The 15122-nt window shown below is 43.2% G+C and overlaps 1 non-coding gene across 1 annotated transcript; it reads right to left on the bottom strand.

Annotated features, from left to right (window-relative positions):
* Positions 1 to 14784: 14784 nt before the first annotated feature.
* trnae-cuc (transfer RNA glutamic acid (anticodon CUC)) lies at positions 14785 to 14856 on the bottom strand. Its single transcript has one exon. It is a non-coding gene; the product is annotated as a tRNA-Glu (tRNA).
* Positions 14857 to 15122: the final 266 nt, after the last annotated feature.

Below are 15122 nucleotides of genomic sequence, written 5' to 3'. Positions count from 1 at the left end.
TATTTTAACTGGGAAACTGCAGGAACAGAGTGAAACGGGTCTGCTTGTGTCCCTGGGTTCAATGAACACTGCGGAGACATCTGTCTAAATTATAAATGAATCACCAGGAGTGAACATGGTCAATACAGTTATATAAAAGCTGTAAATGCAGCCGTTTATTATTGTTGGATCAGTCCTGTATGAGAACAGATTTAAACTTTATTCCTGAGAGAGGTCTGATTAAGTAATATCGTGGACTTTGAGATGTTTGTGTTTTATTCACCACATTATTTACAGCGGAGTCAAAGCTGCAGATGTAATATGTTTGTTAAACTGACTGTAACTGATAGCAATGATCGGGAGTATAACCGTGTCAGTGGACAATTATCCCCTGTATAAATCAGGGCTTGTTGGAATGGATCAGCTCAGAGTGCCTGCTGGAGCTGTGGTTTCCAGGCCAACAGAATTCAGTGCTTCTCACAGAAATGGAAGATCCAGTAATCTATCAGATAATACGGATTTATTATCCAGTTCTTGCAGCATTTGGAGTTCCGGGTAAGCCGTTATCTCATCTGTTAAAGGTGTAAATCGGTGTTAACTCTGCTGCTGTACTTGGCAAATTGTTTTTTCTCCCTACATATTTTACACAGTCACTTGTTCTGTTCTATTGGTTGAATGATGGAATGTGTTAAGTCTCTGCTCTTTCGGTATTGAGGCGCTGCATTATATCTGTCATGAATTTGTCCATCCAACCCTGGCATTGTTACTGGATTATTCTCTGTACTGAATGTATTGGGCTAAGAGTTGGTATCAGACCATCAGGAGATGATAACAATTTCTTGTTGTGGAACTAACCTGTCCTGGAATATGTTTTCATCAATGTGTTTTCAATGATTGATAATGAGACAGCTCACGGTCTCAGTGTTACAAGGAGGCAGCGGAATAACATGCTTCAGTTTAACTGGGATTTCAATGTATTTATTGGTGATCACTGTTATGACATATTATTTCATTATGTGTGTATCTGACGCCGCTTCAGATGTCTGGTTACTGAACTGAGTTTTCTGCTGAATCTTTCACATCTCCTTCTCTGTTTCACTGTGGATGAATTCACTGACAGTCTATTGCTGGACTTCACTGTAAAATGAAATGTTTTAATGTTTTGTGGTTTCAATTTGCACTGTCCCTGTTGGAATCAGCAGCCCTTCTATGTACCTGTAGTTTATAAGTGTGATGTTGGCGTTTTGTAAATTGAACAATCCCGCCATCGATCCCTGTACCCTATAATTCTTGGAGAAGGAATCTCAATTATTGTGAGATCTGCCTGGGAGAGGGATTCGATTCTGTTTATTCCATGATTTGTAGATGAAGTGAATAGTGTAAGTGAACAGGTGGAGAATCGGATGATCTGTAGAAACATTAAACTATTGCACAGAGGCTTCATTGTTCAACAAACTGACACTGAGAATAGGATCGGTGGAACACGGGGCTGGTGAACAGAATGCAGGCACAGGATGATAGGATTTAATCGGATATGAAAATGGACTTGAGATAGGGAGTAGAGTGAGTGATAGAGAGGGCGACTGAGAGGGAAAGCGAGAGGTTATGGTGTGAATAATTCATCAGAATGAGCTGCTGAAACTTCCAGTACAATTAAACAGAGAAAAAATGACTTGAATGTGTCATTATGATGTGGTCAGATTGGGTGAGTTTTTATTGTGGGACTCGCTCCTCATGTTTATATCCCTGTCAGGTCCTCAGTCTGTTTTTGTGAATGTTCTTTGTTTTCCAAATTAACACTAAACATAATTAAAATTTGCTGAAAAAAATATAATCAGAAATGTCTTGATCGTAATGAATTGTTCGGATACAGTACGTTAAAGTTAGGTGAATTCAATAAACAACGAGGTTGATTTAATTAATACTTTAAAATTTAATTTCAAGTGAATTACACAGTAAATTTATTGTACACATTTTATAACTACACAGGTTCCCTGATATCAATAACCATAGAAATGAACTATTGAATGTATTAGTTGGATTGTTTTAGTGGGACCGATAGATTAGATTTCCTCTAACACTCTGCTGCAGTCTCTCCCTGTGAATCCCAGCCTCTCCTCCCACTGCATTGGATCCTCTGTCTCCTCATCCCTTGCTTCAATTTGTTCGCTTTCCCAAACCATCTACTCCTGACTCCCGTCCAGCTCCTACATGTCCTTTTCCTTGTCTCCCTCCCAATCTCACTCACTCGCTCGGACTCTAGCAGCCTTTCCCATTTAGTGCCAGCCACTGTCGGCTCTCTTAACCCAGAAAAATAAACCAGCTGTACCTCCCCCTGTCCCCTCACCTTCCCGACCCTTCCCCCTTTTTCCTGTCAGTCTGGAGTCCAAATCCGGCTTTAATCCGCTGGATTCCCGGTGTGTAAAACCGCTTTTCCCTTCCCAACCGGCACTGCGCCCTCACTCAGCCCTTCCAGTGGATCCGGTGCTCAATTTATTCACTTTCTGTATCCATCTCCCAATTCATTATTGATCATTGTGTTTAAAAACATCTCTCAGCCCGAAAGCGCTGCTCAGGTCAATCAATCACTTTCCACCCTTCGATGCAGCAACAAAGCTGGAAATTTCACCCCAGATCCTCTCAAACTGCTGCTTTGACTCCAGGTCTGATCAGTAATTTCTCTGATTCATTTTCTCTCTCTTACAGTTAACTTGGTGGCGATTTTGATCCTGTCCCGAGGAAAGTGCGGTCTCTCCAAATGTATCAGTGTCTACCTGGTGGGAATGGCAGTGGCCGATCTCATGGTCGTTATCATTAGTGTGATATTGATGTGGATCAGTGCGATTTATTTCAGAGATTCATTCCTGCTCATTACTCCCGTGTGTAGTTTTATTACCTCCTTGAATGCTGCAGTCACTGTGGTTTCTGTCTGGTTCACAGTCGCTTTCACTTTTGATCGATTTGTGGCCATTTCTTGTGAGAAGCTGAAAACTAAATATTGCACCGAGAGAACGGCGGCTGTGGTTCTGGGAACAGTGAGTGTGCTGGGCTGTTCAGTGAGTGTCCCCTGGTACTTTATGAATGAACCTCGATTTATAATTGATGATGTGCCCTGGTTTTGTGTTGTTAAACAGAGCTTCCGTACTTCCCCAGCATGGGCCGCATTTGACATGGTTCACCTCATTTTAACCCCTTGTGTCCCATTCTGTCTGATTTTACTGCTCAATGTTCTGACGGTCAGGCGTATTTTAGTGTCCAGTCGAGTCCGCAGGGGACTCCGGGGCCGCAGCAATGGAGAGAATCAGAGTGATCCAGAGATGGAGAACCGAAAGAAATCCATCATTTTACTCTTCAGTATATCGGGCAGTTTTATACTGTTGTGGATGGCACGGGTTGTATTTTACATTTATATACGAATTGCAGACAATTGGTATTATTCCTCCTTCACTGACCCTAGTTATATCACAGAACACACAGCAAAGATGCTGCAGCTTCTCAATTCCTGCACAAACACGTGTATTTATGTCCTGACCCAGACTAAATTCAGAGAGGAGCTGAAGAACGCGGTGAAATACCCACTCAATCTAATTGTTGAATTATTGAAATCATAGAAAGAGCTGAAGGGTTTCAAGCACTAGAACTAAATCCCATTTCATACTCCATCCCTACACTTCTCGGGGGATGGAAAGTACATTTTATATTAGCAGCACAGAGCCCTGAAATGATCTTAAATCTGATTCTAAGGTTATATTTTATTCATAATGAGGTGGAGTTTGCTCTTTAGATGACACGTGCATTTTCATTGTTACTCAAAATTGCGGTACTAAAGGGCTCAGCTGGACTTTAATTAACTGAGTGCAAGGCAAAATGCCCAAAGCTGGAAATCAAAGTCATTTCTGTGGCCATGTTCAGAATGTGTGTACTCCACATTAATGGTGAGAGAGAGGAATGGAGAGAGGAAGAGAGAAAGAGTGAGACAGAGAGAGAGAGAGAGAGCATGAGAGACAGAGAAAGAGGGACAGAGAGGGAGGGGTAGGGGAGGTGGAGAGCGGGAGAGAGAGAGAGAGAGTGAAAGAAAGAGAGAAGGAGCTAGAATGAGGGAGAGAAAGGGAGAGGCAATTAGAGAGGAACAGAGACAGGGAGAGAGAGAAAGAGTGAAAGAGGGAGAGAGGGTGCTCGAAAGAGGGAAAGAGAGGGATAGGCAATTCGAAAGAGGCAGAGAGAGGAAGACAGAGAAAGAGAGACAGAGGCGGAGAGAGGGAGAGGGCGAGAGAGAGAGACAGAGAATGTGACAGAGAGAAACACAAAGAGAGAGGCAGGGAGAGAGATACAGAGAGAAAGAGAGAGGGAGAGACATGGAGGGCAGAGAGATAGAGAGACAGAGAGAGGGAAGGACAGAGACGGAGACAGAGAGAGAGACGGAGGGAGAGAGTACACAAGGACAAAATAAATGTATCAATTACAAAAGTGCAGAAACAAAGAGTGGCAGAGACAGAGTTACTCGGAGATGCAGAGAAACAAGGAGTCGGTTATTTAGATTGGAGATAAAAATAAAGAGAGAAAAAAACATATATTATATTGAGAGAGAGACAACACAGATATGGATTGAACGAGAGTGAGACACTGACAAATAATTATAAAGTGATAGGAGTGGAGAGGTAAATAGACAGAAGAAATCAATTCAAAATAACTAGAGACTGAGAGCGAGGCAGAGCAGGAGAGTGTCAGACATAAAAATACAGTAAGAGAAAGAGAGAAAGAGGAACAGAAAGCAAGGAAAATAATAGAAAACAGGAGAGATGGAAGAAATACAAAAATTAAAACGGAGACTGAGAGAGATGGAATGAAATACAGAAACAGATGGAAAGAAGAGATCGAGAAGTCAAATAGAAACGGAGAGAAAGAAGTAGACAGAAGCACAACTGAAGAGAGTGAGAAACAAACAGAATAAAACAAAGACGGATGAAATGGGAAAAGGAGATCCACAGAGATAAACAAAGAGAGAGGTGATGCCTGGAGGCCCCACAATAAAGTCACTCAGTCTTGTGTACCTGAGCCTGACCATTACTTACTGCAGGAGTTTCCCAGCTGCTCTGTGTAGTAAACATTCATCTGATAAACGAAAGCCTGAGATTCATTCAGCTTCAGCATGTCTGAAGGAAAAGGACGATTAAAAGGTGGAAGGGCTGTTAAACGGATTGTTAATGACACACTGTAAAAGATCCCACAGCAGAGGATAGATCACCATAGCAACAAGAACGATTCCAGGAGGGCTATAGGTGGTTTGAACTCCTGCCGACTTAACTTGGTTACGTTGTGGACATTGAGAGTCAATCAATCTTGGGTTATATTTGTCTGAACCAATTGTTGATAACCCGCCGTCCCAGAGGTGTGATTGTTTGTTTAAAGGGTCTTTAACATCTGGGCAGATGTTGAGTGTGGAGAGACACAGATCCACCACGACTGCTCCAATCTCCCCTTTCACTTCCTGGCAGCACGACCTCACCTGGAATCTCCATGATTGCTCGCTAACTCCCAGCTTGATGCCTCGATGCTGGTTTACAGATTGCCTGTGAAGCAGATGACCTGGATACAAGAGAAACTCACGCTACACTACAACATTATCCTTAAAAATACCTGGAATCTTCCCGGCAAGCTTGAGCCAAACATAAGGATATAACTGTTGTTATGGGATCTGTCTGAGATACATATTTAATTTCCAAACAGTTATGTATTTTGGGAATTCAGAGTGTGTTGTTTTATTGTTGTTAAAGCAATTCTAAATCTGGCTAAACCAAAGATGTTGATTAAATTGTAATTTCAATTTTTCTAGTAAATTAATATTAAATGTTTGTTTTGTTCATAAAGCCATGGTTTGTGCCTGAAACTTTAACTTTAGGATAAAGAACCCATTATTTAAATGTAACATTAAACATCGTGGAGACAAAAAGGAATTGCCCCAACTTACAGTGTAAAATCACTTTGCACCTTTTTGCTCCTCCATCTGTACCATGTGTAACTTTCCCAGTGAGCTGCTGGATTCTGTAATAAATCAAATCAACTCTTACCCCTTCTGCTGTGTTACTAAACTGGAGAGGGTCCCGCAGCACTCTCCTGTTCTGTTACTGTTACAAATATTATTATTGTTTCAGATTAAAGAAAAATATGAAGAATGGAGAAATGGATTAAACCCCAGATCAGGACTACATTCAGATTGAGTCCAATTTTACTCTGATTTATTTAACAGAAGCTAGAATTACATTCTCTACACAAAATGGCTCATTGGACCTTTCCTCCGAATGTCTGGTCTCTCTTTCTCTGTACTAATTAAGTCCAAATGACCAAATGTTAATCCATTTTTTTGCAGAAGTTCATATTTTGGTCTTTATTTCCCTCACTGCACCGCTGTCTTTGTGTTAAACACCAGCTGGTGCCAGTCTCACACAGTTTGTATCTTTAACTATAGTGGAACAATGATTTAATAGGAACACCAAATGAACCCTCTCCTTGTCTCTCACCGTAACAAGCTGCTCCTCAGTGAGATGGATGCCTTATTAACGGCCATTATGTTTCAAGATCAGGACGGCCATTTTGTTTAAGCTTCATTGCGGCCAATTTGTTCCTGATCACCATATTGCCCCCATTAAGTTGGCCGCCTTGCGCCTCAGTTAAATGGCAGCCTTGCCTCTCAGTAAGATGGCTACCTTACTGGTGTCCATTTTGTTTCGGTTTCATGGCATTGAAGTTGTTGTTCATAGATTCATGGTTTCAATGTAACTATGGCACAAGAGGAGGCCATTCGGCCCACTGTGTGTGTGCCGACTCTTCGAAAGGGCTGTCGAATTAGTCCCATTTCCCCCTCTGCTCTTTCCCCAGATCCTTTTTGAAGGCTTTGTAATCGTAGTTGTATAATGGAAATACGTGTATATGTATAGATGCAAATTGATGTTGTAGTTGTTGCTGTAATATATAAATACAAGTTGTTGTTGTCGATAAAGATTGTCTCTCAATCTTTTACTCTTTAGATTCTTCTCCTTTATAAACTGGGCTTTGTTTCTGTGTAAATGAGTGTTGCTGAGAGATTGTCCTTGTAACTGAGTGAGGGATCTTACTGTGTATTAGGTTTTTAATAAAACTGTTTTGCTTTCGCTGTTTTAAACGTCATGAATTTGTTTGAACTCTTTGGCTAATTGGAAAAATCCACAAACTGTAAGTTGATCATAAACTACAGGCTTTTTGTCCACTGCTAATTAAAACAAGAGAAAATAGCAAAGGGAAAGTTGGTTCACCTTTGGAAACTGCAACATAAAGGGTGAAGTAGCAAAAAATGCCCAGGGTTTGTGTCCCCTGCTCCCGGAACAGAAGAGAAAATGAGCACAGGGGCAATTTGGACCCTGCAGCAAACACTAACCAGGACAGGCAGACAGACCATCACCTTTCAGGGGAGGGACGGGGATGGTGAGTGAGAGAGTGAGGGAATGAGTGGTAAATCAGGAGAGAACACGCAGCAAACTTGTATTAGAGAGCGAGAGAAGCAACTTGTGCTCTTCAGTCTGCCCTGAGTGTCTTTCTGTCTCTCTCTCTCTCTCCCAACTTTTCTCTCTTTTCTTTGGATTCTCTGCTTTGTAACTGGGGATTTTGTTTGTCAGTGGTGTTTGCTGAGAGATTGCCTGCCTGTGGAAGGGGATGAGTGAATGACTGAGTGTGAATGTGTTTGAGTGAGTGAGTGTGAGGGAGCTCTGGGCTCTTGCTGTGCCTTTTTAATCGCTTGCTTTGTTCTTAATCAATTCCTTTTCACAATCTCTCTCTCCAAAGGAATTTGTTTGTGGATATGCTGTAACATAAAGATGTGGAATGAGAATGTTTTGGAGGAGGAGTATTCCTTGTACAAGAAGCTTTCTCTCCACAGGGGACTGACCGAGGCCTTCACCAGAGGCTGCATGCAATGGGGATCATGTGAGTTTTGTCTGGGTCACTATGGGATCAATGGGTCACGGTGGGATCACTGGGAACACTGTGGGATCACGGGCTGCTGGTGGATCACTGGGACACTGCAGGCTCACTGGGACATTGTGGGGTCATTGGGTTACTGTGGGATTAGTGGGACAATGTGTGATCATTGGGTTACTGTGGGATCACTGGGACACTGCAGGTTCACTGGGACATTGTGGGATCACTGGGGACACTGTGGAACCAGTGGGACACTGTGGGATCATTGGGTTACTGTGAGATCACTGGGACACTGCAGGCTCACTGGGACATTGTGGGGTCATTGGGTTACTGTGGGATCACTGGGACACTGCAGGCTCACTGGGACATTGTGGGGTCATTGGGTTACTGTGGGATCACTGGGACACTGCAGGCTCACTGGGTCATTGTGGGGTCATTGGGTTACTGTGGGATCACTGGGACACTGCAGGTTCATTGGAACATTGTGGGATCACTGGGGACACTGTGGAACCAGTGGGACACTGTGTGATCATTGGGTTACTGTGAGATCACTGGGACACTGCAGGTTCACTGGGACATTGTGGGGTCATTGGGTTACTGTGGGATCACTGGGACACTGCAGGCTCACTGGGACATTGTGGGGTCATTGGGTTACTGTGGGATCACTGGGACACTGCAGGCTCACTGGGTCATTGTGGGATCACTGGGGACACTGTGGAGCCAGTGGGACACTGTGAGATCATTGGGTTACTGTGGGATCACTGGGACACTGGCGGCCATTTTGTTTAAGATGGCCGCCTTGCTGGCCGCCATTGAGTTTCAGCTTCATTGTATCAAAGGAGAAATGTCTTTATCCATTCTATGTAATATATAAATATTATAACACACGTTATTTTATATACACAAGTTGTTGAATACAAAGAAAGTCTCTCAAACTTTTACACAAATGCAGTTTGGATACTGGGACCTCTGGGTGTACCGTGAAATCACTGGGTGCGCTTTAAGAACACTGGGTGCACTGTGGGATCATTGGGATCATTTTGAGAGCACTGGGACACTCTGGGATTACTGGGGCACTTTGGATCACTGGATCACTTTTGATCACTAGGTGCACTGTGGGATCAGTGGGTCCCTCTGCGATTACTGTGGGATCACTGGGTGCACTGTGGATCACTGGGTCACTGTGCATGACTGGGGAACTATCACTGGGTGCAATGTGGAATCACTCGGTGCACTGTGGATCACTGGGACTCTGTGGATCAATATCACTCGGTGCACTGTGGGATATTAATTGACACGGTTGGGCCGAAAGGCACTGTTTACCTGCTGTAAATTCGGTGTAGGAAATAAATAATTGTTGTTGTTGTTGTTGCTGTTAAGCAGGGAATCCCAGAGAAACTTCCTTACCCAGGTGGGCCGAATGGCTTCTTTCTGTGCCGTGCTATATTCTATGCAATGTATATATATACATATATATGTCTAAAGATAAATATATTTTACATATAAGAATACGTTGCTGCAAAATAGAAATAGCAGTTTGGCCGAATGGCCTCTGTGCTATACTGTGCTGTACTGTACATTCAATGTAAAATATATATAACTATATAATTATATTACATATTATATTATACTGCATTTTCAAGAAATAGTTGTTGTTGTCAAATAAGGAATTCAAAGGAAAATCTTTACCCAGATGGGCCGAATGGTCTGTTTCTGTGACGTGCTGCATTCTATGTAATATTTATTGAAAGATATATTATATTGTATTATACATACAAGAAGTAGTTGTTGTAAACGAGAAATAGCAGTCGGGCCGAATGGCCTCTGTACTGTGCTGTACTCAGCATTCGATTTTAAATATATATAAATATATTGTTAGATTATAGATTGTATTATATTTTCTACTCCAGAAGTTGTTGTCAAAGAAGAAATTCGGGAAAACTTCATTATCCAGATGGGCTGAATGGCCTGTTTCTGTGCCGTGCTGTATTCTATGTAAAATATATATAAAGATATGTACGGGGTTAAATTCGATAACCCCCGAATCCGGGCACGGGGGTCGATTAACCCCCACGTAATTAACCTGCACCCGGTCATTGAGATGCCGACAATCCGTGAGATTGGTGCTGTCTGGTGATTTACCTGATTCCTGCGAGCTGTCAGGACTGGCTGCGCTGTTGAGCGGCATCTCACCAGCAGGAGGGGGCGGGGGGGCTATATTGTGTGAGTGCTTCGCACCTCTGAAAGGCAGCTTGCACCTCTTTAAGGCAGCCTTCACCTCTTAAAGGCAGCCTTCACCTCTTGAAGGCAGGTTGCCCCTCTGAAAAGCAGCCTTCACCTCACAAAGTCAAACATTTGATTCAGATACAAACCTCCGGGGTCATTTCTTCTCGTACAGTTTTGATTGACAGCTTCTTTTGAATTAAACAGACCATTGCTTAAAATGACTGGCTCCCAGTCACTCTTTTGAAGGCATTTATCAGCCTGTCCTTTTCAAACTGGTGAGTCTGTTTGGAATCTCTGAGAATGTTAATCAAGTCGACAGTTTCCATCGTTTGTGAGAAAAAGACAACAAAGAACCAGGATGTTCGAAAGTTCGGTCACTGTTTCGTATAGCATTTGTGAATTATTTATTATTTTCTTTTCCAATAAGGATCTGGTTGAGCTTTACAGTAAAACTGTTGTCTTACTGCTACTGTTCTGTTTGTTCTCTTACTGTTTCACCAAATTGTTTTGCAGTTAAAGTCTAAAACAATGTCTAGTGAAGTGTGACTCTGTCACCCTCTGAAGAGCAGGCACGATTAGGCACTGGATAGAACGAGTGGGCTGAGATAATCTGAAGGGGTTTCACTGTTCATTACCTGGAGCCCTTCCAATGTTACATTGATATCAGGACAAGTGGAAACACTGAGACATTGGGAGTGAAGCCTCACCTAACAGAGGAGCTGCTTTTTCAAGCTGAGAAATACAGCTGGTTTTAAATCAGCAAAATTTAATTAAAGTCGGCAAAAAGGCAAATATCTCTGAACTGTCGCCACTATCTGAAACACACAGACATTTTACTGATCGGGGAATAATGATCTTGTTCAAAAAATACAAATTACAAATCAATACTCATCTTTTTATAAATAACGACCTGATATAAATCATTGTCCAACCAAACAAAAGCACCAAACATTCCCAGGACATTGAGAGATTACGTGAGTGGGCAAAACTGTAGCAAATGGAGTTCAATGTGGGGAAATGTGAGGTCATCCACTTCGGATCTAAGAAAGATAGATCAGAGAATTTTCTAAATGGTGAGGAGCTCGGAACTGTGGAGGAGCAGAGAGATTTAGGGGTCCAAGTACAGAAATCATTAAAAGCTAGTGGACAGTTACAAAAATAATTAAAAAGGCTAATAGAATGTCCGCCTTTATTTCAAGAGGGCTGGAATATAAAGGGGTGGAAGTTATGTTCCAGCTGTACAGAGCTCTGGTTAGAGCCCATCTGGAGGACTGCATTCAGTTCTGGGCACTGCGCCTCAGGAAGGATATATTGGCCTTGGAAGGGCTGCAGCGCAGATTCACCAGAATGATATCGGGGTTAAAAGGGTTAAATTATGAGGACAGGTTGAATGGACAAGGCTTGTATTCCCCTGAATATAGAAGATTAAGGCGTGATTGAATTGAGTTGTTTAAGATGATGAAAGGAGTTGATAGGGTAGATAGAGAGAAATTACTTCCTCTGTTGGGGGAGTCTAGAACAAAGGGGCATGACCTTAAAATTAGAGCCAGGCCGTCCAGGGGTGATGTCAGGAAGCACTTCTTCACACAATGGGTCGTGGAAATCTGGAACTCTCTCCCACAAAAGTCTGTTGAGGCTGGGGGTCGATCCGAAATTTCAAAACGGAGATTGATAGACTTTTGTTAGGCAAGGGTATTAAGGATTCTGGAACCAAGGCGGGCAGATGGAGTTCAGATACAAATCAGCCATGATCTAATTGAATGGCGGAACAGGTTGAGGAGCTGAAATGTCTACTCCTGTGCCTATGTAACAGGCTCGTGTGGCTGAATGGACTCCTCTTGTTCGTATGTAACATGCGCAAGGGGCTGAATGGCATCCAGATCCTGTATAACAGTCTCGAAGGGATGAATGGCCTCCTCCTGTTCCAGTGCAACAAGCTCGAGGGGCTTAATGACCAAGTCCTATTCCAGTGTAATAGGCTCGAGGTGCTGAATGGCCTTCAGTTCCCGTATAACACGCTCGAGGGGCTGAATGGCCTGCTGCTGTTCCTATGTAAAAGGCTTGCGGGGCTGATTGGCCATCAGATCTGGTGTAGAGGGCTCGAGGGGCTGAATGGCCTCCTCCTGTTGCTATCTGACAGGCTTGAAGGGTTGATTGGCGTCTCGTTCCTGTATAACAGGGTCGAAGGGCTGAATGGCCTTCAGTTCCCAGATAACAGGCTCGAGGGGCTCAATGGCCTCCTCCTCTTGCTATTTGACAGGCTTGAGGGGTTGCTTGGCCTCAAGTTCCTGTATAACAGGCTCGAAGGGCTGAATGGCCTCCTCCTGAATCAATGTAACAGGCTTGAGGGGATGATCGGCCACCAGTAACGATGTAACGGGCTTGAGGGGCTGAATTGCCTCCTCCTTTTCCTGTGTAACAGCCTTCAGAGGCTGAATGGCCGTCGGTTCCCATATAAGAGGCTTGAGGAGCTCAATGGCCTCCTTCTGTTCCTGTCGAACAGCCGTCAAGGACTTGCCGCCATTTTGTCCAAGATGGCCGCCGTACTTACAGCCATTTTGTCCAAGATGTCCAGCGAACTTGCCACCATTTTGTCTAAAATTTAGAGCCGGACCTTTCAGGAGCAAGATTAGAAAACATTTCTACACACAAAGGGTGGTAGAAGTTTGGAACTCGATTCCGCAAACGACAATTGATACGAGCTCAATTGCAAAATTTAAATCTGAGATAGATAGCTTTTTGGCAATCAAAGGTATTAAGGGATATGGGCCAAAGGCGGGTATATGGAGTTAGATCACAGATCAGCCATGATCTTATCAAATGGCGGAGCAGGCACGAGGGGCTGAATGGCCTACTCCTGTTCCTATGTTCCTATGATATTATTCATATCGAATTCCGACCGGCATTTGATAAGGTTCCACACAAGAGACTGTTGGCAAAAATGAAAGCGCATGGAACTTGAGGCAATGTATTGGCATGGGTAGAGAATTGGTTCGGAAATAGGAGACAGAGAGTAGGGACAATGGGCACATACTCCAATTGGCAGGATGCGACTAGTGGTGTCCCCCAGGGATCTGTAACTGGGGTCTCAGCTTGTCACCATATTTATCAATGACTTCGATGAAGGAACAGAGTCTTATATCCAAGTTTGCTGATGACACTAAGTTAGGTGGTACAGTAAGTAATGTGGATGAAAGTGGAAAGTTGCAAAGGGACATTGATAGTTAAGTGAGTGGGCAAAACTATGGCAGATGGAGTTCAATGTTGGGTAATCCACTTTGGACCGATGATCAGGGTATTTTCCAAATGGTAAGAAGCTCGGAACTGTTTAGAAGCAAAGAGAATTAACGGTTCTTTTGCATAAATCAGTAAAAGCTAACGGACGGGTCCAAAAATAATTTAAAAGGCTAACGCAGTGTTAGCCTGTATCTCAGGGGGCTGGAATATAAAGAAGTGGAAGTTATGTTCCAGTTATATAAAGCTCTGGTTAGACTGCGTCTGGAGTAACTGCGTTCAGTTTTGGACACTGCACCTCAGGAAGGATAGATTGGCCTTGGAGGGGGTGCAGAGCAGATTCACCAGAATGTTACCGGGGCTGAAAAGGTAAAATAATGAGGACAGGCTGCATCGACTGTGCTCGTATTCCCTCGAGTGTGGAAGATTGAGGGGCAGTCTGAGCGAGGTGTTTAACATGTTCAAATTATTCGATAGAATAGAGAGAGAGAATCAATTTCCTCTGGGGAATCAAGAACGAGGGGGACATCACCTTAAAATTAGAACCATGCCATTCAGGTTCGAAATCAGGAAGCACTTTTTTACACAAAGGGCAGTTGAAGTCTGGAACTCTGTCCCCCAAAAGGCTGTGAATGCTAGGGGTCAACTGAAGCTTTCAAGACTGAGATCGATCGATTTTTGTTGGGTCAGGGTATCGAGGGATAGGGAGCAAAGACGGGTAAATGGATTTGAGGTACAGATCATCTCTGATCCAATTGAAGGGCGGAACAGGTTCAAGGGGCTGAATGGCCTCCTCCTGTTCCCAATGGAAATGTTGAGAATATGTTTTGTTGAGGCTGTGACGTCTGGGTCAACCCCTGTCCAAACAAGGCAGGTCACATTTGGGAGTTTAATAACTTTGAAATGAACATTTTCCTTTTGTGACTTGTGCAACTTCGATCAATTGAATAGTTATGAAAGAGAATCAATGCAGTCAATCCAACTTATGGCTAATAAGCTAAGCAGAGGTTTCTGTGGTGTAGCGGTTATCACGTTTGCTTTGCACGTGAGAAGTCCCCGATTCAATCCCAAGCAGAAACATTATGTTCGGGCAAATTTATTTTTTCTCTGTGAAATAGCCGGTCCTGTTAAATTTAACACAAATTCGTGGTCTCACGAGCATTGAACATTTTAAACCGAGCCCTTAAAAATACAGTGTGTAAAATGAGAAGGGATAAAAAGTTCATCGCACAAAAGAAATTATTAAAGTTTTCCAACTTCCCTCAGTCGCCTTTCATTCTGCAAAATAACGTTATCGGTTAATTAATGGAATTGAAAACAATGTTTGTTTTTTTTTTCTTCCCACAGTCTTTGAGTGAGTTCATGCGACGAATATAACAAGTGTTCAAAAGTTGCTTCCTTGACCGGGAATCGAACCCGGGCCACGGCGGTGAGAGCGCCGAATCCTAACCACTAGACCACCAGGGAGCTCTGTTGATTGTCTTATCAGATGTAACATGGATTTCCCTTTGTCTGTGATTCAGCTTTTATTTCTTTTTAGCTCCTGATTGCGGATATTCCCGTGATTAAATAGGTAAAAAGCTCAGGAAAACCCGAGGAGGTGGCATCCCGCTCAACGAGCCTTTCCAGCAGCATTTATCTTACAAAGGACTGGAGTGAGTGAAACTTTATCCGGGGGGGTCTCAATGTGGAAAGGGTGGCGAGTGAAAAAGCCATTTCCCAGTCAGGATCGC

Source organism: Heptranchias perlo, unplaced genomic scaffold (genome assembly GCF_035084215.1).
Source record: "Heptranchias perlo isolate sHepPer1 unplaced genomic scaffold, sHepPer1.hap1 HAP1_SCAFFOLD_59, whole genome shotgun sequence".
NCBI classification, from domain to species: domain Eukaryota; kingdom Metazoa; phylum Chordata; class Chondrichthyes; order Hexanchiformes; family Hexanchidae; genus Heptranchias; species Heptranchias perlo.
The sequence above is the reverse complement of the archived record's forward strand: the minus strand, read 5'-3'. Positions and strand labels throughout refer to the sequence as shown.